This window comes from Nomascus leucogenys, chromosome 12, assembly GCF_006542625.1.
Source record: "Nomascus leucogenys isolate Asia chromosome 12, Asia_NLE_v1, whole genome shotgun sequence".
NCBI classification, from domain to species: Eukaryota; Metazoa; Chordata; class Mammalia; order Primates; family Hylobatidae; genus Nomascus; species Nomascus leucogenys.
Window position 1 is genome coordinate 5482518 of NC_044392.1, and position 25976 is coordinate 5508493.

Genomic DNA, 25976 nt, shown 5'->3' on the forward strand with positions numbered 1-25976 from the left:
GCGGGGCTCTGGGAAAACTTCCCTAAGGATACAGGAGTGGGCCAGGCAAAGGGCAAGGACCTTCATGGTAGGAGGGCCTCAGTGAGCAAACATGCCCAGGTAAGAAATGGCACGCAAGCCACCAACTCCAGGTAGTTTGTGTTGCTCAAGCATCCAACGCGAGGCAGGGAGTGGTGAGAGGCGGCCCAGGATAGAGGCCTGACACCCACCTTGGGAGTGTAGCCTTTACCCTTCCATATTGGACTCAAAAACACAGGACTCCAGCCTGTTCCTGTATTTTTCTTCCTATGAAAGTAACTGATGTTCTCTGCAGAAACATTAGAAAATACACATATGCAAAAATAAGAAAATAAGGTACCCATGACCTTACCTCCCAGATGTAACTGCTGTTAACATTCAGCATGTTTTTCCTGTGTGTGACTGTGTGTATGCTTATATAAAGTTTTATTATTACAAACATGTGGACCACGCTGTGATGCTGTTTTATAAGTTTCCTTTTTTCCCACCTAAAATACATTAAGGGAGGCCAGGCGCAGTGACTCCACGCTTGTAATCCCAGCACTTAGGGAGGCTGAGGTGGGTGGATCACCGGAAGTCAGGAGTTTAAGGCCAGCCTGGCCAACATGGTGAAACCCTGTCTCTACTAAAAATACAGAAATTAGCTGGTCCTGGTGGTGCACACCTGTAATCCCAGCTACTTGGTGGCTGAGGCACAACAATCGCTTGAACCCAGGAGGCGGAGTTTGCAGTGAGCTGAGATCACACCACTGCACTCCAGCCTGGGCAACAGAGAGAGACTCTGTCTAAAAAAAAAATTAGCTGGGCATGGTGGTGGGCGCCTGTCTTGGGAGGCTGAGGCAGGAAAATCGCTTGAACCAGGGAGGCGGAGGTTGCATGAGCTGAGATGGCGCCATTGTACTCCAGCCTAGCGGACACAGCAAGACTCCATCTCAAAACAAAAAAAACCATGAAGGATAAATTTTATAGTATGTGAAATACATCTCAATAAAGCTGTAAAAAAACAAAACAAAAACCCATTAACATCCCCGCATCACAATATTCTTTTGCAACATGACTTGAGATAGCTACACAGGCTCCTTGGTACAAATATACAGTGATTCCTCTGACCATTCCCTATTTATGGACATCTAGGTTCTTTCCATTTAAAAAGCATTAGCCGGGCGCAGTGGCTCATGCCTGTAATCCCAGCACTTTGGGAGGACGAAGCAGGCGGATCACGAGGTCAGGAGATCGAGACCATCCTGGCTAACACGGTGAAACCCCGTTTCTACTAAAAAAAAAAAAAAAAAAATTAGCCGAGCGTGGTGGCAGGTGCCTGTAGTCCCAGCTACTCAGAAGGCTGAGGCAGGAGAATGGCGTGAACCCGGGAGGTGGAGCTTGCAGTGAGCCCAGATCATGCCACTGCACTCCAGCCTGGGTGACAGAGTGAGATTCTGTCTCAAAAAAAAAAAAAAGAATTAATAGTCACGCATATACAAGTATACATCTTGTTGGCCAGGCGCGGTGGCTCACATCTGTAATCCCAGCACTTTGGGAGGCCAAGGAGGGCACATCACGAGGTCAGGAGATCGAGACCATCCTGGTTAACACGGTAAAACCCTGTCTCTACTAAAAATACAAAAAATTAGCCAGGTGTGGTGGCAGGCGCCTGTAGTCCCAACTACTCGGGAGGCTGAGGCAGGAGAATAGTGTGAACCCAGGAGGTGGAGCTTGCAGTGAGCCGAGATCGCACCACTGCACTCCAGCCTGGGTGACAGAGCAAGACTCTGTCTCAAAAAAAGAAAAAAACAAAAACAAAAACAAGTATACATCTTGTCATACTTATCTGTCTCCCTCTGGATAAATTCCAAGAAGCAGAATTGCAGACTCAAGTGGGGTGCATTTTAAAAAAACCCCCATTAGGCTAATACAAGGGGGGCATGTTTTTAAGGTATTTGACAGATGCTGCCAGGCTGCTTCCAGGATGGCTGTGCCAATTTACAGTCCAGTGAGTTCCAGAACTTGCACCAGGACTGAGTTATTTCCCTGCTCTTATAAATGGCCAATTTGGTGGGCAACAAAAAGCACAGCATTTTAGAATCCATAATTCTTTCATTATTTCTGAGGTTGAATTTGTTTCATATGCTTACTGGCTGTGTCTATTATTTCTTTTATGAATTTCCTTTATATTCTTTTTCTATTTTTTACTGCTATATGTGTATTAGTGTTACTGATTTTTAGAAGCTCTTTCTATGTAAGGATGTAACTGACATACAGCTTTTTTTCTTTTTTTTTAATTAAAAAAATAAAAAGAAAAGGTTAAGGGCTGGGTGCAGTGGCTCACGCCTGTAATCCCAGCACTTTGGGAGGCTGAGGCAGGAGGATTGCTTGAGCCCAGGAGTTCGAGCCCAGCCTGGGCAATGTTGTGAGACCCATCTCAATAAAATTAATATAACATTTACATTTTTTTAAATTAAAATTAAAAATAAGGTTGACTTTTTATGTAGTTAAATATTTCTGTCTTTTCCTTTATTTTGTTTTTGCTGATACTCCTGGAAGCCGTCTCCTACTCTGAGAACAGGTGCGTCTTCACCAGTAAGGTGAAATCCTCACATGCTATTGTTTTGGCCCTTATTCTTTTTTTTTTTTGAGATGGAGTCTCACTCTTGTTGCCCAGGCTGGAGTGCAATGGTGTGATCTTGGCTCACTGCAACCTCAGCCTCCCAGGTTCAAGCGATTCTCCTGCTCAGCCTCCCAAGCAGCTGGGATTACAGGCATGTGCCACCACACCTGGCTAATTTTGTATTTTTAGTAGAGATGGGGTTCTTCCATGTTGGTCAGGCTGGTCTCAAACTCCCGACCTCAGGTGATACGCCCGCCTCAACCTCCCAAAGTGTTGGGATTACAGGCGTGAGTACTGCACCTGGCCTGTTTTGACCCTTATTCTAAACCCTAAGAGACTGACTATACGTGGTGAACCGGAAAGTAGGAGGGATGATCAAATGCACTGCAGGTCTAATCTACCAGGCTCGCCTCCCATCATCCCAATTTGCTTTCAGAGCTGCGCCACTGGGGAACACAGCCATGACTTGATTTTGAGAATAACTAGGATTGTGTAACTCACTGAGCCCCAACAGTCCCCAGATGGAGCAGAAGCCACAGTTAGGCTTGGCTGGGCCTTCTGCCAAAGAGGCTCATGCTGGAAGCAGATTCAATGTCATTCACATAAAAGCAGAGAAGGGTAAAACTGCTTCCAGAAGTATCTTTAAAAGCTGGGCAGTAAAGTGTCTGGTACTGTGTTCCTGCTCTTTGCATGGCTAACCCCTATGCATCCTTCTCAATATAAGTATCACTTCCTCAGAGAAGTCTTCCTTGATAGCCTCATGACCAGGGGGTCCCAGTTAGTTTCACTCATGGTGGTCTGTAATTTTCCTCCATAGTACCTTCCAGATTTTGTAACTATGTATTTATTTGTGTTTATATGCTTAACGTCAGCCCCCCTCCACCAGAAGAATTCCACCACAACTGAAAATTTCACAAGGAAAAACAAATGTATAAACATATATATAAAACCACTGCAGCCCACTGCCAGGCCCAGCAGATACTCCATGAGTGAACGGATACCTTCCCTCCAGTTGGCGACAGTCATTGCCAGGGTTGGCGGCCTTGGGCCTGTCCTGCGCTGCCCACTGCTTCCAGTAGTAAGTTGGTATCACCACCCTTCTGATCCTGTTCCCTGTCTTCCTGGGAGCAGTGAGCCTCCTCTTTCTTTCTCAGGTCCCTGGAGAGCACCAGGGAGGCGTGTAACATCTGTGTAGACGCCGCCTACGCGCCCTACGCACGGGCATGGTCTAGACAACAGTTTGCAGGGGGCAGCTGCAGCACAGACAATGAGTGGGCTCAGCCTGACCCACCCCTCCCCCCGCTCAGGATTCGACTCAAGCAAACGGCATGGGAACTGCTCCAAGACACAGGCCGACAGAAGGATGGCAGCAGACGGGCAGGGAGATGAAAAAGACGCTCGCGGGGGAAGAGGGAGCAAGGCTGCCTCCCTTCCTGCCACCCCTTCATGCTACCCAGAGTTGACTGAAGCAAAGGAAGCATCATGAAGAGGCAGGCCCAGAAAACTGGAAGCCGCTGCAGGCTTACTAGTAGGGTGAGCAAAGACACAGCTCCCAGGGACAGACCCTCCTTTCCCTGCCCCATCCTCCAATCATCCAGCTGTGCGTCCCTCCAGAGACACACCTGCAAGTTGTCCACAAACACTCCTCTAGGGCGCCTGCTCAGAGGGCCCCCGGCTTCACAGTGAGATCTGTGATGATGATGCACCAGCTACTCTGGTCTCAGGAAGACTGGGAGCCCAGGTTCCCCCAGACATCTGGTCCTCAGGCTGGGTGGAGTACAGGACCCACTACTCGGTGCCCCAGGAACTCAACAGTCCTTGCTTAGCAGTCTCTGGAGCTTTGAATCTGTTAACTCTTCTACATTCTTCTTTTCCTTTCTTTTTTTTTTTTTTTTTTTGAGACAGAGTCTTGCTCTGTCGCCCAGGCTGGAGTGCAATGGCGCAATCTCTGCTCACTGCAACCTCTGCCTCCCGGGCTCAAGTGATTCTTCTGCTTCAGCCTCCCAAGTACCTGAGATTACAGGCACCTACCACCAAACCCAGCTAATTTTTTTTTTTTTTTTTTTTTTTTTGTATTTTTAGTAGAGACAGGGTTTCACCATGTTGGCCAGGCTGGTCTTGAACTCCTGACCTTAGGTAATCCGCCTGCCTTGGCCTCCTAAAGTGCTGGGATTACAGACATGAGCTACTGTGCCTGGCCAACTCTTCTACATTCTATCCTCACAAGTCAGCACCAGTCCCCTTAGAACCTGAACTCAACAGGAAGCTCAGTGAGGCAACAATGAGGGTGAGGCGAGAAGGCCAGGAAACAGCAAGAGAGCCCAGCTGGCACTCCGCCGTCCGCAGGCTGTAGCTGTGCCCGATTCTGAAAGCAGGGGGTTCCATTGCTTTGCCAAGCCTGGGGAGCAAGTGTGGGCCTCAGTGTGAGAGGGCCTCACCTGTGGGACAGCTCCCACTGCATGGCCTGAGTAGGGGATACCTGATCTTACTCTGTCAATTTGGGGCTAAAGTCATCTCACCCTAAAGCTACTGGGCAATATGAGCCCAGATCTCCCAGCAAGGCAGTGAAAGCCAGGCCATCAGAGCCACATAAGGGTTCCAAGGCTGAAGATGCCCAGAGTCCAGTGGTACAGTGTGACCAGGTCCAGGAGAGCTGGCAGGGATAGCTCTACCCCATGGTTCAACCTGGTAGACACACCAATCTCCAAAGGGATGAGGGGTACAAACAAAGATGGCACTGAGTAGATGAAACGCTGCCACTGATCTCCCCAGCTCAGTCTGTCCTCATGTCTACCCAACTACAAAGCAGCTGAGGCCTGGCCAAGGCATGGAGGGTCCCCCACTCTACACTGAGAAGCATCCCCACAGGCGGCCACATAGGAGCGCACACAGGCTGGCAATTACCTACTTGGTATACAGTAAGGGACTGTCCAGGATGAAGAGGCCGCCAGCCTCCCTGAGTGGGTCTGTGGTCATGCTCCAGTTGGAGGTGAAGTGTGGGTGGTGGGGAGGAGTCTGGAATTCAGACCTGGTGCCTCCAGCTTAAGATCTCTTGGAGCAGGACTGCGGGATGAGAGCAGAGCACATCTATTGTGCTGTATAATTTTTACTGCCGAAGGACATAGCTTCTGGGTGTGTGCACTGGTCAAAACAATTGAACAGTACAGTTAAAAGACATGTGAAATCACTGTGTGTAAATATACCTACATTTATTAAAAGGCAAGCTGCAATCTTAACCAAGTGGTCAAAGTTACTATCACCAATAACAGAACAAACTGGCATCACATGCCTCCTGACATGATGCCCTTAATAAACATGTACTACTCATGCTATATATATATATAGTTTTTTTTTTTTTCAAGACACGGTCTTGCTCTGTCACCCAGACTGGAGTGCAGCTTCCATCTGCCAGGCCCAAGTGATTCTCCCACCTCAGCCTCCTGGGTAGCTGAGACTACAGGCACACATCACCATACCTGGCTAATTTTTAAAATTTTCTGTAAAGAAGAGGTCTTGCTATGTTGCATAGGCTGGTCTCGAACTCTTGGGCTAAAGTGATCCTCCCACCTTGGCCTCCCAAAGTGCTAGGATTACAGGCGTGAGCCACCGCCCCCAATCTACTCATGCTATTTTTTTTTCCAAAAATGTATAATTTGAATCTAATCATGAAACAAACTCAAATTGAAGGACATTCACAATAGGCCTGTATGTTTCAAAAACATCCATGTCAGATAGTTAAAGAAAAGCTGAAGAATGATTCTAGATTAAAGGAGACTAAAGACATACAACAAAGAAATACAATGGGTGATCCTGGAGAAAAAAGGTATAAAGGACATGACTGGGCAACTAGTAAAATCTGAATATAGACGGTTTATTAGATAATAGTATTGTATCAGTTAAATTTCCTGAACTTGCAAATTGCATTGTGGTTCTACAGGAGAATGCCCTTGGTTCTTAGGTGATACATACTCAAGTGTTTCGGGGTGAAGGGTCATGAAGTCTGTAACTTACTCTCAGGTCCCCGGAGGCAGAGGAGAAAATCTAACCTGCTCGAATAGCTCCCAAGACCTGATTCACAGGTTCAGAGGGACCTGTGGCTTGTGGATACACAGCCCGCAGTGGCAGAACTTGCAGTCTCATATATGTTGGGCAGAGCCAGCCTGGCATGAACAGGAATTCAGTCTTGTATGGCCCCCTCTCTTCAACACTGTGCTATATCAAAGAATTGGTGGGTAGGGGGGCCTCCATGCAATCTCCAGGCCTGCCACCTGGTGGCGTCTTTCTGCAGTGCATCTTCACAGGGTTTCTCTGCACCAGATGCAGGATGGTAGGGCCCTGCTCTCCTCAGGCTGATCAGGAAGGATGCACTCCATGGGCAGAGCCCACCTCAGCCACCTGTGTAAGTGGGGCTGGGCAATCAGATCCCAGGAGGTTGCCGTCTCTCTGCCTGCTGTGGAGGTGCTCCAAGGGCTCCATGCTCTTCAGGAAGAACCCTAATTCCTCAGTGAGCCTAACCAGACCTAGAATACCTCTCCAGCCTCACTGCCCTTATACTCACCCTAAATCCAGCCACACCAAATGACACAATCCCGAGTATGTCATGAACACCCCTGCCCCGCCCCACTCTCTCTGGTTGGCACATTCTTCTCCCTCGGTCCTCACTGAAATGTCACCTGCTGCAGAAAGTCTTCACAGAAGGCCTCCTGCCAAAGCTGGCTGCTCCTCCTCCAACCCCCAGAGCACCTGAGCACACCTCCGTCCCCTCCCACTGTGCTGCAACCATTGGTTTATCTGTCTGACTCCCCCATCTCAGGCTGTGGGCTCCCCTGAGGGAGCAACTCCAATCCACCGCTGCCTCCCTGCACCCAGCCCACTGCCTGACGCAAAGCTGGAAGAGATTACAGTGTGGGGCTGTTTGCTGGGCATCTATAAGGCACCATGGTCCCTGCTGGGGCAGGACACAGAGGCAGTTGAATAGAGAGGTACAAGATGTGATTCACAGGAAAACTCTGTCCAAGGAGGGGCCAGTGGCTGGAGTGGGACCCTGAAGAAAGTACAGATGGTCAGACTAGCCAGTATCTGCCAACTCATCGCTGGAGACAGGGTGCCACAGCTGTAGGTAACTGGGGCTGCACTGGATAGTCTGTCCAGGAAAAGTCCCATGTCAGAAATGCATGAGGCAAAATGGGGTCTAAGCTGGCTGATCACTGGGGGTTTTGCTTAGACAGCATTTGCTGCTGGAGAGCAACCCCTACTGAAGAATTAAACCTATTCACAACATGCCTGCAGCTGTGCAGAAGCCCCCACTGATGAAGGGATGGACCAAGCCCTGTGTGGGAGAATCCCCCAAATCCAGCCAAACGATCTGCTTTCCTGCGGCAAGATGTGGGGAGTGTGTGAGTGGCAGCCTGGCCTGTCCCTTCACACTGGTGACAGGTCCTCCAGGCCACTCCAGGTTTGTGGTATGAAGGTCCTTCTACTGGTCAGAAAAATTCCAACCACTTTTGCTTCTCTGAAAAGAGAACTTCTGGCCTAACTATGCATTTATCTGACTACACCTGGGGTGAAATGACGACACTCGAGGTGAGTGATGTGAAATCTGAATGCGTGATCCAACTGAGGTCACCACCCACACTCTACAGACCCGTCCACACTAAGTGGCTGCCAGGTCTCTTGTAGATTCCTGCGTGCCTCTCTGGGTGGTGAATTTCAGACTTAGAACCCACAAGGGTGGCTCACACTCTCAGATTAACTATCAGAACTAATTTTTACACACGGCTTTATAGTTTATAAAGCATTTGCGAATATAATCATCCCTCCGTATCCATGGGGGATTGGTTCCAGGACCTCTGACAGATACCAAAATCCAAGGATGCTCAAGTCCCTAATATAAAATAACGTAGTATTTGCATATAACCCATGCATATACTCCCGTACTACACTTTTTTTTTTTTTTGATGGAGTCTCGCTCTGTCACCCAGGCTAGAGTGCTGGGCACGATGTCGGCTCAATGCAACCTCTGCCTCCTGGGTTCAAGTGATTCTCATGCCCCAGGCTCCTGAGTAGCTGGGATTACAGGCGCATGCCACCATGCCCAGTTAATTTTTGTATTTTTAGTAGAGATGGAGTTTCACCATATTGACCAGGCTGGTCTCAAACTTCTGGACCTCAAGTGATCTGTCCACTTTGGCCTCCCAAAGTGCTGGGATTACAGGCGTGAGCCACCACGCCCAGCCCCATATACTTTAAATCATCTCTAGATTTATAATACCTAATGCAATGGAAATACTGTGTAGTTATTATACTGTATTAAGAAATAATGACAAGAAGGGCCAGCCGCAGTGGCTCACGCCTGTAATCCCAGCACTTTGGGAGGACAAGTCGGGTGGATCATGAGGTCAGGAAATCAAGACCATCCTGGCTAGCACGGTGAAACCCCGTTTCTACTAAAGATACAAAAAATTAGCTGGGCGTGCTGGCGGGCGCCTGTAGTCCCAGCTATTCAGGAGGCTGAGGCAGGAGAACGGCGTGAACCCGGGAGGCGGAGCTTGCAGTGAGCCGAGATCGCACCACTGCACTCCAGCCTGGGTGACAGAGCGAGACTCTGTCTCAAAAAAAAAAAAAAAATAATGACGAGAATAAACAGTCTGGCTGGGTGCCATGGGTCATGCCTGTGTAATCACGGATCATGTGATCATGCCACTGTACTCCAGCCTGGGTGACAGAGCAAGACCCTGTCTCCAAAAAAAAAGGACTGGGTGCGGTGGCTCAAACCGGTAATCCCAGCACTTTAGGAGGCCGAGGTGGGCAAATCACCTGAGGTCAGGGGTTCGAGACCAGCCTGGCCAACATGGTAAAACCCCGTCTCTACTGAAAATACAAAAAAATTAGCCGGGCATGGCAGTGTTTGCCTGTAATCCCAGCTACTTGGGAGGCTGAGGCAGGAGAATTGCTTGAACCTGGAGGCGAAGGTTGCAGTGAGCCAAGATTGCGCCACTGCACTCCAGCCTGGGTGACAGAGCGAGACTCCGTCTCAAAAAAAAAAAAAAAAAAGAAAAGAAAAAATGTCTGTACATGTTTAGTGCAGACACAAGCATCCTTTTTTGTTCCTGAACATTTCTGATCTGCAGTTGGTTGAATCCACAGACGCAGAACCCATGGATGTGGAGGGCTGGTGCATAATGATAACTGATCACCTTCCCACAACACACACACAAAACACAAAATTTTCTAGAAAAAGAAATTGAGCCCGGGCACGGTGGCTCATGCCTGTTACCCCAGCATTTTGGGAGGCTGAGGTGGGAGATTCACTTGAGCCGAGGAGTTCAAGCTGGCACAGCTGGTAGACCCGGCTACTTGGGAGTTTTAGCTTGCTTAGTTTGGAGGATTGCTTGAGCCCAGGAGTTTGAGGCTGCAGTGAGCCATGACAGCACTACTCTAGCCTGGGGGACAGAGTGAGACCTTGTCTCAAAAAAAAAAAAAAAAAAAAAAAGAAAAAAAAGAAAGAAAGAAAGAAAAAGAAAAAAGAAATTGAGACTCAGAGCTCTGAGACCTGCCTGAAGTCACCTGGCTAGCTGTTGGAAGAGCTGGGATATAAACACAGCTTTTCCAATGCTGAATCCCATATTCTTTTTCCCTGACTACACTGCTTCCTCAATTGTTCCTTCTCCACCCAATGTCTGCATGGTTCCAGGCATGCCAAGCACAGACTTACTTATAAACAATCATTCTCCTGGAACCAGGGTGCTGTCAAGCCAGAAAGCTGCAGGTGAGCAGGGAAGGAGAGATGTCATGCTTCCCTCAGAAGGAGGCACTTCAGGGGCTGCTGAGTGGGGCCTCTCTGGAGAAAAGGGATGAGTCAGAGGCTGGGTTACTGAGATATCCCTCCCCAGCCAACAGGCAGCATCCCTCACCCTTCCCTGACACAAGCACTCTGGGCGCCATCCCTGGTGCACTTAATACTCACATGTAGATGCTTCTACCAGGGATACCTACAGACCTGCTCTCCATCCACAAAGGCAGTATGGGAAATCCATCATAGCTCAGAGAACCAAGGGTTTCAAGCCATGGACCAGTTACGCAAATGCCAATTGGGATAGCAAGATGGATTTGGGGGTCATGGAGGTCTGGGCTTAAATTTCAACTTCTGACACTCACTTCTTTTGTGACTCTACACTAGTCACCTACCCTTCAGGAGCCTCAGTTTCCTCATCTGTAAAACAGAGATGGGAATATGCCCCCTTCACAGGATGGCTGAATGATGCAGTGGCTGGCGGTGTCACCAGGTCTTTGCTGGGTGAAGGGTGGGTGCTCCCTGCTCCATGCTGAGGTCGTTTCCCTGAGGCGAGTCTCTGCAGGTATGTCTTTTTTTCATTATCATTTGATGGGCACCCACTGCTTGCCAGAAACCATTCCCAGTGTTTCCCAGATTCTCTCTTTAACTCGCACCACTTTCTGATGTGGATTCTCCCTTTCCATTATTGAAAAAGCAAAGCCTAAAGACTGTGGCCCAGGTCGTGGCTCTGGTGAGGGCTTTTCCACCGAGTCTGAATGACAGTCATCCCTGAAGAAGGCATGCACCCTCTCCCCAGGAGCTTGGTGGCTATGAGCAATCTCCTTAGGAACCCATTGGAAGCCATTTGCTTTGTGCTCAGGACAGATGCTGACGGGCTGGGGAAGCGGATAGAGAGGAGGATTAGTAATCCCTCGATTTCAGCCAGGACTCCCTGATGACAAAGATTCATGCATGTGCTGTCATCTTCACTGTTCCAAAACAGAGCGATGATTTTGTTCATTTTTCAAATGCAGGACATGTATAGCTCCAATTTGTCAAGAATACATAATATCACATCATCTAATGCACAATATCACATCTCCAAATGCTGCACTTTATTGCCTTGGGGGTTATAAGTGAACTGGCTGCTTCTAACCAGAGCTCTCTTTGTATAGGGTGACCCCACCCCCTGAGGCCTGCTCTGCTCCCAGCCTGTGGGAGAGTACCTGCTGCAGCCAGAGAGGAAGTGACTCAGCCCAGTGGGAAGTGGGAGGGGCGGTCAGCAAGAGGGCCCTGCGCCCAGCCTGCTCCCCCAGCACATCCTCTGCCACCGCTGCCTTTCCTCAGCAGGACTCCAATGTGCTGAGCACAGCAGGCTTGGGGGCCAGGCAGGGCCTGAAAGTCCAGGGTCTGCAGCTTGGTGACCTAGCTCTAGTCTCCTCCAGGAAGCAAGGTTCATGAGTTAGCCCCACATAAGGAGACTGCGTAATCAGTGATATCCCTCCTCACCCCATTGCCCCGAGGAAGTCCCCACTGGGCTTTTCTGTGACCTCCTTTGAAGGCTGCAAAGAGTCTAGAAGCTAAAGGCCCCTGGCCAAGGGGATGCATCCCAGAGAAATTCTGGAATAAAAGTCTCAGGGCTGTGCACACAGAGGTAGAGAGAATCTTTCTCTGCAGGCTGTCCTGGAGAAAAGATAAATGGAGTTAGAGACCGGTCCCCATAGCCCTGAACCAGGCCGGCTTCTTCTGGGAGCAAAGGGCTTCACCAGCAGTCATGCTGAGACCCACCAGAGCAGAATCCAGGGCAGCACTGCCAGCCCTGCCACCAGCTCTCCCCTCCCAAGGGCCTCCGGAAGCAGCTGATGTGACAACAAATAATCCGTCACTGTGTGTGGGTGTGAGAGGAGGAAGGGACAGACTCACAAGCTCTTTTCTCTGGGCTGTACTGGCGTGGCATCTCCATCCAGAGAGGTAGCCTGGGAAAGCAGCCAAGCACCCCGGCTTAGGGATGTTTGTGGTGGCCCCTTGGCTCTTCAGGGTGCCTTCTGCCACGCACAGTGACGGCAGGCTGAGTCACTGGCAGGTCTTCCCTGTCATACTGGCCTGCTCTGGCTCACTTGGACTAGAAGAGGAGATTGCAACAAGGGAGATCCTGGCATGGGCATATGACTAAGAGGCCCCTCAGCTCCAACTCTCAGTTATTGCTTTGTGCAGTGACTCAGCCCTGGAATAAGGCCTGCCATGGGGTCCCATGTGGAGTTCAAGTTCTTACCACCCATGATAGCCCAAATCAGGCAAGGAGAAAGCAGCAAGCAACCGCAGAACAACTGGTTGAGTCTAAAAGCCACCATTCTGTCCACTGTGTGACCTGGACACATGCTTCTCTGCTCTGCAGTCTTCTCATCTAGAGGACAGGGACAGCGCTACTCCTAAAAAGAGTTCCCTTCAGGATTGCCAGGGCCCAGTACATAGGAGGCACTAGACGCTTAACTTAGAAATGTTACGTTTCCTGGCCGGGTGCGACAGCTCACGTCTGTGATCCCAGCACTGTGGGAGGCAGGTTGATCACCTGAGGTCAGGAGTTTGAGACCAGCCTGGCCAACACGGTGAAACCTCGTTTCTACTAAAAATACAAAAATTAGCCAGGCGTGGTGGTGGGTGCCTGTAATCCCAGCTACTCAGGAGGCTGAGGTAGGAGAATCGCTTGAACCCAGGAGGTGGTGGCTGCAGTGAGCTGAGATCGTGCCACTGCACTCCAGCCTCGGTGACAGAGTGAGACTCTGTCTCAAAAAGAAAAAAAATGTTATGTTTCCTTCCTTCTATCCCAGATTTCCAGAGTGACAGAGAGGAAAGCCCAGCCAGGCCAGGCCTAGGTGCTGCGCTTCTCTTTGTACTGTTTTCAACAGCAAAAATCACCACAATTATCCTGTGAGAAAGGCAATCTGGACCGGGGTCAGCAAACTGCCTTTCCTTAACTGCCTCTGTTAAAAATTAAATTAAATTTCATAACTTTAGGCCAGGCACGGTGGCTCACGCCTGTAATCCCAGCACTTTGGGAGGCTGAGGGGGGTGGATCACCTGAGGTCAGGAGTTTGAGACCAGCCCGGCCAACATGGCAAAACCCTGCCTCTACTAAAAATAACAAAAATTAGCTGGGCGTGGTGGTGGGTGCCTATAATCCCAGTGACTAGGGAGGCTGAGGCAGGAGAATCATTTGAACCCCGGAGGCGAAGGCTGCAGTGTGCTGAGATCGCGCCATTGCACTCCAGCCTGGGCAACAAGAGCAAACCTCCATCTCAAAAAAAAAAAAAATTCACAACTTTGACAGCGAACAATACAATTCACTTTCTGAAGTTTGACTGAATGCTGAGGGCTATGGCTGCTCAGAGGGGCAACAGGCTGCCTGGTATGATTAGAAAGGCCAACAGCAGGTGGTCCCTTCAGAGTGCCCCTCTGTTGGCCTTACCTGCTCTGAATCACCAAGAGCTAGACACAGCCACCACTGAAGGACTATGTCCAGGCATTGGGGGCGTGTTCATTACGTGTCTGCTTACACGTAGGTCTCGAGAAGGGTCTGGTCCACCTCAGGCCTCCCAGGCTCTGCACAAGCCCAGAAGGGATGCAGAAAACAGGCGTGAAACCATAGCCAACGAAGAAAAAGAAAATGTACCTGCCTCGGGCCCAGCGATGCCAGTTCCGGGGATGGATCCTGCAGATATACTCACACAGGTTCACAAAGATAATGTGCTCGACAAAGGTCCCTATAGAGCCACGTGTAGCAGCAAAAAACAAAACCATAACAATCAACACACACTCACACATGCCCCCAAGGCAGGAAACTATCTAAATGGCTATCCAGAGAGGACTGGTTAACTAACTATGTTCATCTAGACAATGGGATACTATGCAGCCTTTCCGACTAGGTCCGCGCCTGCTGATAAAGATGTCTATGTCACCAAAATAAGCACACTGCAGGAATATATGTATAACATAACCCTATTTGGGTTAAAAAAGATTATACACACCTTTGAATACGCATAGGAAACTTCTAGAAGAAATTTTTTTTTTTTTTTTTTTTGAGACGGAATGCAGTGGTACAATCTCGGCTCACTGTAACCATCACCTCCCCGGTTCAAGCAATACTCTGCCTCAGCCTCCTGAGTAGCTGGGATTATAGGTGCTCACCACATCTGGCTAATTTTTGTATTTTTAGTAGAGACAGGGTTTCACCATCTTGGCCAGGCTGGTCTTGAACTCCTGACCTCATGATCCACTCGCCTCGGCCTCCCAAAGTGCTGGGATTACAGGCATGAGCCACCGCCCCCAGCCTAGAAGAAATTTAAGTGGACACTTCCAGTCAATAGAACTAAGGGCCCAAGGAGGGGAGGGAAAGCTTTACTTTATATTCTCCCATATTATTTAACTATTGTACCATAAACTACTAAAATAATACTTTTTTAAAATCTAAAGATTTTCTGAACCCATTAGAATTATTAAGAGTAGTAGTGGAGCCGGGCGTGGTGGCTCATGCCTGTAATCCCAGCACTTTGGGAGGCCGAGGTGGCGGATCATGAGGTCAGGAGTTCAAGACCAGCCTGGTCAACATGGTGAAACCCCATCTCTACTAAAAATACAAAAATTAGCCGGGTGTGGTGGCACGCACCTCTAGTCCCAGCTACTTGGGAGGCTGAGGCAGGAGAATTGCTTGAACCTGGGAGGCAGAGGTTGCAGTGAGCCAAGACCATGCCATTGCACTCCAGCCTGGGCAACAGAGTGAGACTCTGTCTCAAAAAAAAAAAAAAAGTAGTAGTGGAATCAGGGGAGGCTGGGCCTCAGAGAAGGCAGACTTGAGAGAGTATGGCCTGGGAAGAGGTGTAAGCATAAGTGCCCTGGATGTGTGAGCTCGTGTGCCAATGCAATGGTGCAGCAAAAGAGTGACAGGCAGAAGGACAAAGCCAACACTCCTGCAGCTCTCCAGATAGCCTGCAAACATGCCTATAAGGAACTTCCTGCTTGCCGCCTGGCATCCATAAGGGCTGAAAACTGGCTCAGGATGCCTCTTTTGGGACACTCACAGGTTCACTGGCAAGAACTCACCTGGGCCTTGCTGGAGCTGGCCCCTGGGTCCTGCCTGCCTGCCATGCACTAGGCTGAACATGGTACAGGCCATAAAGCCTTGTGTCTCATGACTACCTCAAGCACAAGAATTGTTATGCCCATTTTACAGAGGAGGAAGCTGGGGTTGGAGACAGGAAGTGACTTGTTCAAGGTCACTCACTTCAGGTTCTGAAGCCACATCTGATCTGAGCCTAGGCCCTTAACTGCTGGGTGACATGATTACAAGTCTCCTTGCCCACTACCCATACGGCAGGTAGGGGAGGGACTTGTCTCAAGGCAGTGGCAGTTTCCATTCTTCAGGCAAAAAAAGGGACTGGTTCAGCTTTGGGGCTGGCTCTATGAGTCCAAGATTCTATGTGGGCTGGACTCCCTGGGACCAGAGCCTAGCCAGGATGGAGGAAGGGGACATGGGCTTTAGAGTCACACAAATGTGAGTTGGAAATCCCAGCTCTGCCCTTACTGGCTGTGTAATAGTAGACAGGCTTTTTACCCGCCTCTGACCTGGGTGTTCTATGTAAAATAAGACAATCCTTACTTCCTTAGATTCAATAATGTATTGCAGTATTGTAAAGGACCTGGGAGGTGGTCGGGCTTTTTTTCTTTTTGAGACGGAGTCTTGCTCTGTCACCAGGCTGGAGTGCAGTGACGCGATCTTGGCTCACTGCAACCTCCGCCTCCTGGGTTCAAGCGATTCTCCTGCCTCAGCCTCCTGAGTAGCTGGGACTGCAGCTGTGCGCCACCACGCCCAGCTAATTTTTTGTATTTTAGTAGAGATGCGGTTTCACCATGTTGGCCAGGATGGTCTCGATCTCCTGACCTCGTGATCTGCCCGCCTCGGCCTCCCGAAGTGTTGAGATTACAGGCGTGAGCCACCGTGCCGGCTGGGCCTCCTTTTTTTTGCTGGTTTCCTTCCTGTTTTTTCAGAAGGGACCACTCCAGGAGTCAGAAAAGAACACACACTATGAAACTTACCCCAAACTCAGTAATGCTGGGAGTGCCATACTTATTGCAAAAAGTAGCAGGACTCTTGCTCCCCAGGGTTGGCAGATGCCAGCAACAGGATTCCAAAAGCCCTATGGAATGCTGGGCTACACCAGGCCCAAGGTCCCCAAGGCGCTGAACCAAGCTTCTCCCTAGAAGCACTGCTGTCCCCTCAACACACCTCACATCAGCTCTGCCCCAGAGAGAAATGACAAGCACATCAGTTCTGCTCTTACCAATTCCCACTACAATGACCAGTCCACTCTCTCTTCCTTCTGGACCCTTGCATCCAGACTTCCTAAAGGTTGAAGATCTTCTATCTCTTTTGCCAAGTAGGTGGCAGTGTGTAAACATATTTAGAGGGGACAGCTTTATTCTGCATGCCAAGACCCCTTCTCAGTTCTTCTACCTCTGGTGCTTTCCAACAACTAGAGTTCCTTTGAAACCATCAGGCCTGTAGACTGCTAAGTTCTGGGGAGCCTGAACTCACACCCAAGACTAACTGTCATGAACAACATTGAGTTGTAGCCTCTTTTTTTTTTTTTGAGACGGAGTCTCGCTCTGTCGCCCAGGCTGGAGTGCAGTGGCGCGACCTCGGCTCACTGCACGCTCTGCCTCCTGGGTTCACACCATTCTCCTGCCTCAGCCTCCTGAGTAGCTGGGACTACAGGCGCCCACCACCACGTCTGGCTAATTTTTTGTATTTTTAGTAGATACGGGGTTTCACCATGTTAGCCAGGATGGTCTCGATCTCCTGACCTCATGATCCGCCTGCCTTGGTCTCCTAAAGTGCTGGGATTACAGGCGTGAGCCACTGCACCCGGCCTGGGTTGTAGCCTCCTTAGGGAGAGGGAACACCTGTGTTCCCCTCAGGACATATGACCTCAACCCAGAAGAATAGACTCACTTGCTGGAGGAAAAATAAGGCTGCCCCAATTTATTAAAAGGAGGCCTAGAAATTCTTTAATTCACTTCTAGAAATTTATCCTGCAGATGATACCTAAGGTGGGCAAAATCATATGAATGAAGTCACTTCAGCAGAAGTGTTTAGAGAGTAGAATGCAGAAAATAACACCAGTGTTTGTTAGCAGAGAGCTTGTTGAATAAATTACTCACAGTGAGACACATCATAGCCACAAATGACCCAGACCTGCATGTGCCAAAGTGGAACTCTCTCTAAGATAGTAAGTAAATCACAGCAAGCAATTCCATCCTTTCCCCTCTTGGATCTTGATTACAGAGCCTGGGAGGAAACGCGGGGGCTGCTGTGGGCCCTCGGCTACCTTCAAGGCCAGAGTCTCACCTGGGCAGGTGGAGGAGAAAGAAATGCTCGTTTCAGATCATTTTCTTGTTTACTTTCTTTACACCACAAACCCAAAGACAAATCATGTAAAAAAATCTCCCAAATTCCAAAGGGCCTGTTTGAAGGCCCGCCCGCCAGCACACCCCTCACTATAATCCAATCCAGTTGAGGGACAGCTTCTGGCTCCCTTAGAACTTCAAGGGTCAAGGACACTGGGCAGCTTTCTCTCCCTTCCCTGAAGGTTCTGAGCAAGTCCTGGGTGGCCTCTGGCAGGTATCAGTCCTTCCTGAGAAGAAGGACTGAATCTGCTGAGCCAGCATCAGGCAGCAAATCCAATTTCCAGACCTCTCTCTAGATAAGATCTCCAGGGGGCACTGAGAAAGCCTCTCTCCCCTGAGGGTCTCTGCTGTTCAGGACCCCATCGGTGGGCTGTAGTATGCCGAATCGGGGTGGATATTGCCAGAGGGAAGGGTTGCTCTTAGGGCCATGGGAAGGCTGAAGATTTATCGTTTTATAGATGTGAAACATGAAGAGGTTCACCTCTCTGGTTAAATCTGGGCAGAGGAAAGGTGAAGGAAGGAAAGCTGCCCTTCTCCCTGCTGATTCAGGCCAAAGCAAAGGGAAGCCTGGCCCAAGTCCAGACAGGGTTCTACAAGACCTCCCAACTGATCCTCTCCCGAGAGGGTGTGCCCAGGGTTTACTGAACAAAGCTGGCAGATTTCACTGGCCATTATCTTCTCCTTGAGCCATCCCTATCTCTGCACTATCATTCACTCTGTCACCCAAACCAAGGACCTCAAGGTTAACTGTCACCATTCCTCCTCCCTCTGGCATCACTTCCAAACACTCCCAGGGTCCAGTTGATTTCCCCCCATACAGCTCATCTCTGCTCTTCTTCTCAACCCCATTGCCTCTGCCCTGATCTAAGCCCCTCTCAGCCCTTGCTGGGATTACTGCAACAGCCTCCTATGGGGACTCCAACCTCTCCCCGACCCACTCCATCCTCCAAAGCAGATGCAGGTCTAATGGTATGTTTCCTCCACTTAATGCAAGGCATCCATCACCAACAGAATACAAAATTCCAGCATGTGAGCCTGACTGCCTGCCTACCTCTCAGGCACATCCTGCAGTCGGTCCCTTCACACTCTGGGCTAGAACTCCTGTGGTTCCTAAAGTGCCACACAAACGACCACATATCCATGCTTGTGCCAGGCTGCTCCCCCTGCCTGGAGGGCTTCATAGACCCCCAGAAAACTCTATGCATTCTTCAAGATCCAATTCACGTTCTTTTTTTGAGACAGGGTCTCACTCTGCTGTCCAGGCTCGAGTGCGGCGGTGCGATTACAGCTTACTGGGAGTCGGTAACTCCCAGGTTCAAGTGATCCTCCCACTTCAGCCTTCCAAGTAGCTGGAACTATAGGTACATGGCACCACGCTTAACTAAGTTTTTTCTTTTTTAATTCTCGTAGAGATGGGGTCCCACTACGTTGGCCAGGCTGGTCTTCAACTCCTGGGCTCAAGCGATTCTCCTGCCTCAGCCTCCCAAAGTGTTGGGATTACAGGCGTGAGCTGCTGTGCCCAGTCCCAGTTCAAGTTCTAAGGGCACTCTGAAGTTCTCCCCAGTCTCCTCCTCATCCTAGAGCTTAATCACTTCTTCCACTGGGTTCCCCCACATGCTACAGACTTCTGTGAGAGAACTGCCAAACTGTGCACATGTTAACTGGTTAGGAGCCTGCCCCTAGATCACAACCTCCTCCATGGTAGGGCCTGCCTCTCCATCCTCCTCCTGCCCCCAGGACCCAGCAGAGCCACAGCCACACATGGGAGCTCATGTATGTGGAATCAGGGCTCTGTATTTTGAGCTACCCCACTCATCAGTGTGTGTGATGCCTCCTGATGCTGCTTATTCTGGTACCAGACTAGGGTTACTAGCAGGGACGCACAGAGAAGAAATTCTAAATACATTTTCTCCCACGTATACTTTTTTTTTTTGAGACAGGGTCTCACTGTGTCACCTAAACTGGAATGCAGTGGTGCAATCTTGGCTCACTGCAGCCACGATCTCCTGGGCTCAAGAGATCCTTCCACCTCAGCCTCCCTCGTAGCTGGGACTACAGGTGCGTATGACCATGCCCAGCTAATTTTTGTATTTTTTGTAGAGATGGGTTTCGCCATGTTGCCCAGGCTGGTCTTGAACTCCTAGGCTCAAGCAATCTGCCCATCTCAGCCTCCCAAAGTGCAGGGATTACAGGCGTTAGCCACCGTGCCTGGCCAACCCATGTATACTTTAGTACTATTTTTTCTCAGCAGTCCTACTTCTATTTTTAAAAATAGTTCTTTTAAAGAGCCAAGCTGAATCATCTGCATGGCTCCCATACAGACCGGGTAAACTCCCCTTAGATTTTCTTTTCAGAAAGAATAAAATAAAATTCTGTGATCTTGTGATCCCTCAGGACACTTCTGACAGCTCAATGGGACATAGTTCTAGTTGCCATGAATTGCTGCAACTAATTCCTAAAAGTTCTTTCCTGTAGCCTGTAATAAGAGCTAACATTTACTACTCAGTGTCTGCTAAGTACCCATCCTGTAACATCTTACTTACTCCTCACAACTGCCCTATTAGGAAGGTACTCTTATTGTCCCCATTTTACAGATGAGAAAGCTGGGATGGAGAGAATAAGTAACCCCTGGTGACCAGCAGGGATAGAAGTAGAACACATCTGTCTGATGGCAGAGCCAAATAAGCTTTTTTTTTTTTGAGACAGAGTTTCGCTCTTGTTGCCCAGGCTGGAGTGCCATGGCGCGATTTTGGCTCACTGTAACCTCCGCCTCCTGGGTTCAAGAGATTCTCCTGTCTCAGCCTCCCGAGTAGCTGGGATTACAAGCATGCACCACCACGTCCGGCTAATTTTGTATTTCTAGTAGAGAAGGGGTTTCTCCATGTTAGACTGGTCTCGAACTCCTGACCTCAGGTGATCTGCCCACTTCGGCCTCCTAAAGTGCTGGGATTACAGGCGTGAGCCATCACGCCCGGCCTCAAATAACCTCTTAACTATTACAAACTACTGCCTTCCCCAAAGGTCACATTAAAAGCACAAATTAGCAAACAGCACCCTTTACAACTGGCCTTCTGAGAGGGCAGTCTTATCTCTTCAGCTGCTCAAGCAACCTACAATCCCAGGAAGAGAGGGGCACATGTGCCAGGCACTTCTGCGCCAGGCAGAGAAGCCCAGGCCAATGCAGGAGCTTGCCATCTGGCACTGGGTGCACGTGGTGCTTCCTCAGCACAGATCCATCGCCCCAGCACCAGCTCTCCTCTCTCAGAAGCCTAGGTTTGTCTCTGAAGAGTTCTCCAGCCCCTCAGTCCCTCCTGTCCTCCTCCTTCCCTCCTCTACTGGGACTCCAGTGAAATCTTTCTAAAATATGTAACCAATCATGTCATTCCTCTGCTTCAGACCTTTTCACTCGCTCCCGGCTGCCCTGGGCATGATATCTCAAATTGTTAACATGGCATTCTTTCATCAACCTATACTGCTTCACTTGCACCATATCAACTTCCATACCACTAAATTGAACAATCTGAGATTTCTGGAATAAACTACGAATTTATTTGTCTATCTCGCTCTCAAAGTATTCATTCTCACCTGGCTAGGCCTCCCCTCCTCTCCTTTTAGACTCAGCTCCAGCATCACTTCTACCAAGCCTTTCCATGGCACACTGCTATCCCCACCCCACCCCCAAGGCTGAGCTCGCAGCTTTCTCCCTTTCTCTACTGGGCTCCCACACTACTCTGTTGCTGCTGCTATTAGCTGCTGCTACTGCTTTTTTTTTTTGAGACAGAGTCTCACTCTGTTACCCAGGCTGGAGTGCAGTGGCTCGATCTTGGCTCACTGCAACCTCCGCCTCCCGGGTTCAAGCAATTCTCCTGCCTCAGCCTCCCGAGTAGCTGGGATTACAGGCCCATGCCACCACGCCCGGCTAATTTTTCTATTTTTAGTAGAGATGGGGTTTCACCATGTTAGCCAGGCTGGTCTCAAACTCCTGACCTCAGGTGATCCGCCCGCCTCGGCTTCCCAAAGTGCTGGGATTACAGGCATGAGCCATGGCGCCTGGCCACTACTAGCTTCTTTAGACCTTGTTTACAGGTCAATTTCCCTTAATTAGACTGTATGCTCCTTGAAATAAAAATAGATAACATTTATTGAATTCTCATTACGTGGCAAACACGGTTGTATGTTTCACATGTTAACTTTTTACTCTTCATAATATCTCTCTATGTTATCATCCCTGTTTTGTAGATGAAGACACCGAGGCACAGGGAGACTAGGCAATGTGCCCAGGGACACACAGCTGGAAAGTTGCTGAGCCAGAATTTGAACTCAGGAAGTCTGGCTCCAAAGCCTACTCTTAACCACTATACTGTCTAGCACTTGCCTCTAGGCAAGGACTCTTGTTGTGGTCATGTGAGAAATGAATGAATGAATGAATGAGGACTGTCTAGATTAACCCAACCAACAACTTGCACAGCACGGCCATTAGGGCCATTAGGAAGCACTAAAGGAGCCCACAGGCACTGTTTACAAACAAGATTCTTTTGGCCCTACGATTACACATTCTGCTCTTCCTTATCTCACGTGAAACTACTCAAAGAGGGAAAGGCGCCCAGCCCAGTATGCCTACCCTCTTCCCCACTGGTTCTCAGAACCAAAGCAAAGCCAACTGGTTTCCTCCAGTGACTTAAAACAGAGCAAAGTCTATCCTGCCACACAGAGGGCGGCTGTCATCTCTTCCTTCCGCTAACAAAAGGGCTTCAAACCTGGGGATTGGGGTGGGCAGAAAACTCGGCATCGGGAATCCGAATGTCCCTACCTACTGGCTGGAAGGCGGGGCCAAGTGGCGTGGGAACGGGCGGGCCTGACCGGCTCGGCAGGTGAAACACTGACCACAGCAAGCTCTCCTTGGAAAAGGCCGGCCAAACGTGGCCTTGGCAAGCAGGTAGCTGTGACTCGTACCTGAACGCTGCCCGGGATATGAAAATTCCCCAGCAGCGGCAGCGCCCGTGCCAGAGTGAGGGCTCTTGGAGGAAGCCCTGGCTGGCCCTCCCTGGGGTCTCGTTCTAACTATCAAGTCACTCTCGGGATTAGGAGGGAAACACGGAGAGGCAGGTGTCTTTTTGGAAAGATCTGGCTGGGTTCACACGCCGGTTGCTTCACTCACTGGCTGGGTGACTCTGGGCAAAGCTGGCAGTGCCCACTTCCCAGAGCTGCAGCGGGGACTGAAGCTCCCGCGGCCTCCCGGTAACCGGCGCGAGGCAGCCCTCGCCCCTGCCGCCGGGGAAGGGCAGAGCCCCCAGCGGAGGAGGGGGCATTCGCCGGGGCCATTCCTGCTGCACCCAGATGGCTTCAGGCTGTCACTCCGATTCCACCGCCGCGGCCGCCGGGGCCCGCCCCGCCTACCCGCAACCCCCACCCGGCTCCCCGCTCCTGGACCCCTGCCCTCACCTTCGCCGGGTGGTCAGAGCTGTTCGCCCATAGTCCGTAGCCCAGAGCCGGGGTTGCTCGGCTCTCCGTCCCGGGGGGCCGGGGCCGGGCTGGAGGCGTGCGAGCCGCTCACCGCCGCCTCCCAGCGCAGCCACCCGAGCCGCCGCCGCCGCCGCCTCCCTCCATGGCTGCGGCGCCGCCACCTGACAACGGAAGTGACGCACCGCCCCCTCCTCCCCTGCCTTAGCCGCGGCCCCGCCCCTCCCGGGCCCCGCCCTCCGCCTGCGTCTCCAGCCCCACGGCTTTCGGATTGGGGCGCCATCTTGACGATGGGCGGAAGACTTCAGGCAAGAGGCCAGAGTCCGGTTGAGGATTGGTTCAGGGTGGGGTCTGGGCGAAACCTGTTACACGATTGGAGGCCGAGGCTCTAATAAGGCGGTACTTACTGCTGATCTATATCTGCGGCGAGGCTGGGACGGAGGCACCGCCCCGCCCGACTCTTCAGAACCTCGCGGGCCCTACACTCCCCCTGCCGAGGTTAAAGTCCCCAGCGGTTGGAAGATCGACCAATTGTAGTGTATTTATCAGAAAAGTGACTCATCCTTGATCCCCATTTCCCGGTTTGTGGAACTCTGTGAGGAAAGCGCTGCAGTTAGGCTCAATAAAAGACAGAAATTCCTGTCGCAGCGCTCATAATTCATTTCCCTCTAGGTCTCTCGCCTTTGTAGAAACCCCGAGGATGGCCAGCTTCAACCTAGAGATCCCTGAAGCCTTGACCAGGGAGGTTTACAGTGAAGCGTTCCTATTAGCGACTACAGCTATCTAACCTCAGTTCCTCCTGCTGCAGTTTCGGTCCCTTTCTCCTCCTCCTCCAGCAACCACGCCCTCCATGAATCAGCTTCTTGCACCAGCAGATGAGCCCTTTAAAGGGATTGCATCAGGCAAGTGACTCACTGGGGCCGTCTAAGAGCCTGGCTTCCCTCCCTTGGCATGCAGAAGCAGCTAGAAGGGCTCAGTGGCAGCGGCACCAGCGGCCATAGCCCCACTCCCTTGACCCAGAGTTGTGAGTCAGGGTGTTTGCTGCTTATGATTTCTAACTCTTGACTGTCTTTGCAGCTGTCCCCTGGGTCACTCTATATCCATGTGTGAGCACACGTGTCTAAGCTTGTGTGCACTGCTGGGTTTTCCTAGGGTGTGTGGCCACTTGTGTGTATGTGCATTTGTCATCTCCACATAGGCAGTGCCAGGACACAAGAGCTGATATGAGTGAAGTCTGGCTGCCTCTACCTGTGTCCTTTGTCTCTGAATGCCTGGTGCCCACTGAGCTGCTGATGGGGCTGACTAACAAGAGTAATCAGGACAGCTCCCACCATTGTGCCATATTCTGCATGGAGCACTTGAGACATTAGTATTAGGTAGGCGGCTGTTTACAGCTGAGGAAGCCAGTGCTCAGAGAAGGAAATTAATGTGCCCAAACACACACAGCTAATAATGGCAGGGCTAGGATTCAAATCAAGTCTGATGGATTCCAAAAAGCTTGGCTTTGAATCCCTGCTGCATCACTTACAAGCTGGGCAACTATGTGCAAATTGCCCAATCTTCCCCTTCTGTCCAAACAGGGATAACGCTTGAGGGATCACTGTGAGGACTCGGAGTTAATGGAAACAGCATTTTGCAAGACCCAGCGGGCGCTCATACTCCTCTCAGTTGAAGGGCTTCAATGAGGTGGGTGACCAAAAGACAGGCATAAAGAAGGCCCCAGCCCACCAAGCTCCTCTCTCTGACAAAACAAAAAGCCTAGGGATTCCGGAAGCCCTGACTCTGACAAAAATGAGTTTTGGGTTTTCCAGAGCTCTAATTATCAGCTAGATGAATCACTCTGCGCTGACACCACCATTCCTACCCCCAGGAGACTCTCAGCTGATTGAAAATATAGAATTTTAACAAAGGAGAGGAGGAGGAACAGAAAGCTAGGAGGAGAAGAAGTAACGAATAGAAACCAAAGGTGCCAGCCAGAGGAAATGAGAAACTGTCATCAGGACACCAGCATGAGGAGAACGCTGGGACACACACACACACACACACTCACACTCACACTCACGCTGACATACTCTTGCTGGCTCTCCAACTCTAGGCTTACGGCAGACGGTGCTGCCATAACAAAGTGACGCCTGTCACAACAGCATGAGATGGTGGCTTGACGAGGTATAGGCAGATCTGCCTATCACAGAAGGAGGGAAAGAGACCTTCAACCCCTAGGGGCTTCCTCAGGCTTCTGAACCCCTGTCTCCATTACTGGTTGGCTCTGGCTTTTGTTTGTCACCAAATCACAAGGCCTAAATCTGGCAAATTTTCAGTGTCAGACCTACACTCTGTAGCTAGGTACCACCACTGTGGTGAACAAAGGCACCTCTTATCATACTCTATCATCAGTATGATGCCAAGAGTGCTGGGAAACAGAATAGAACAGCAGTTAAGATCATGGAGTTGGAGTCACACAGACCTGAGTTCAAATCCCCATTCTGTTGTTCACCTTGAGCAGGCCACATAACTTCCTTGAGCCTGTTTGCTCAAATGTAAAATGGTGCTATTAATATATGGGGTTTTTATAATGATATAATAAGATTACTTTCAAGGCCGGGCGAGGTGGCTCACGCCTATAATCCCAGCACTTTGGGAGGCCGAGGTGGGTGGATC

At 50.3% G+C, this 25976-nt stretch overlaps 1 protein-coding gene across 2 annotated transcripts in view; it reads right to left on the minus strand.

Annotated features, from left to right (window-relative positions):
• The window catches only part of STK40 (serine/threonine kinase 40), a 46533-nt gene extending 23034 nt beyond the window's left edge, over nucleotides 1-23499 (minus strand). Inside the window, exon 1 of one of the 2 annotated variants that reach the window (XM_030823437.1) lies at nucleotides 23301-23499. The gene's annotated coding sequence lies outside the window, so the exon portion shown is untranslated. Of the gene's footprint in view, nucleotides 1-14422; nucleotides 14453-23300 lie in introns of those variants that run through there. The other variant, XM_030823438.1, reaches the window with a different exon arrangement.
• Between the last annotated feature and the right edge of the window lie 2477 nt (nucleotides 23500-25976).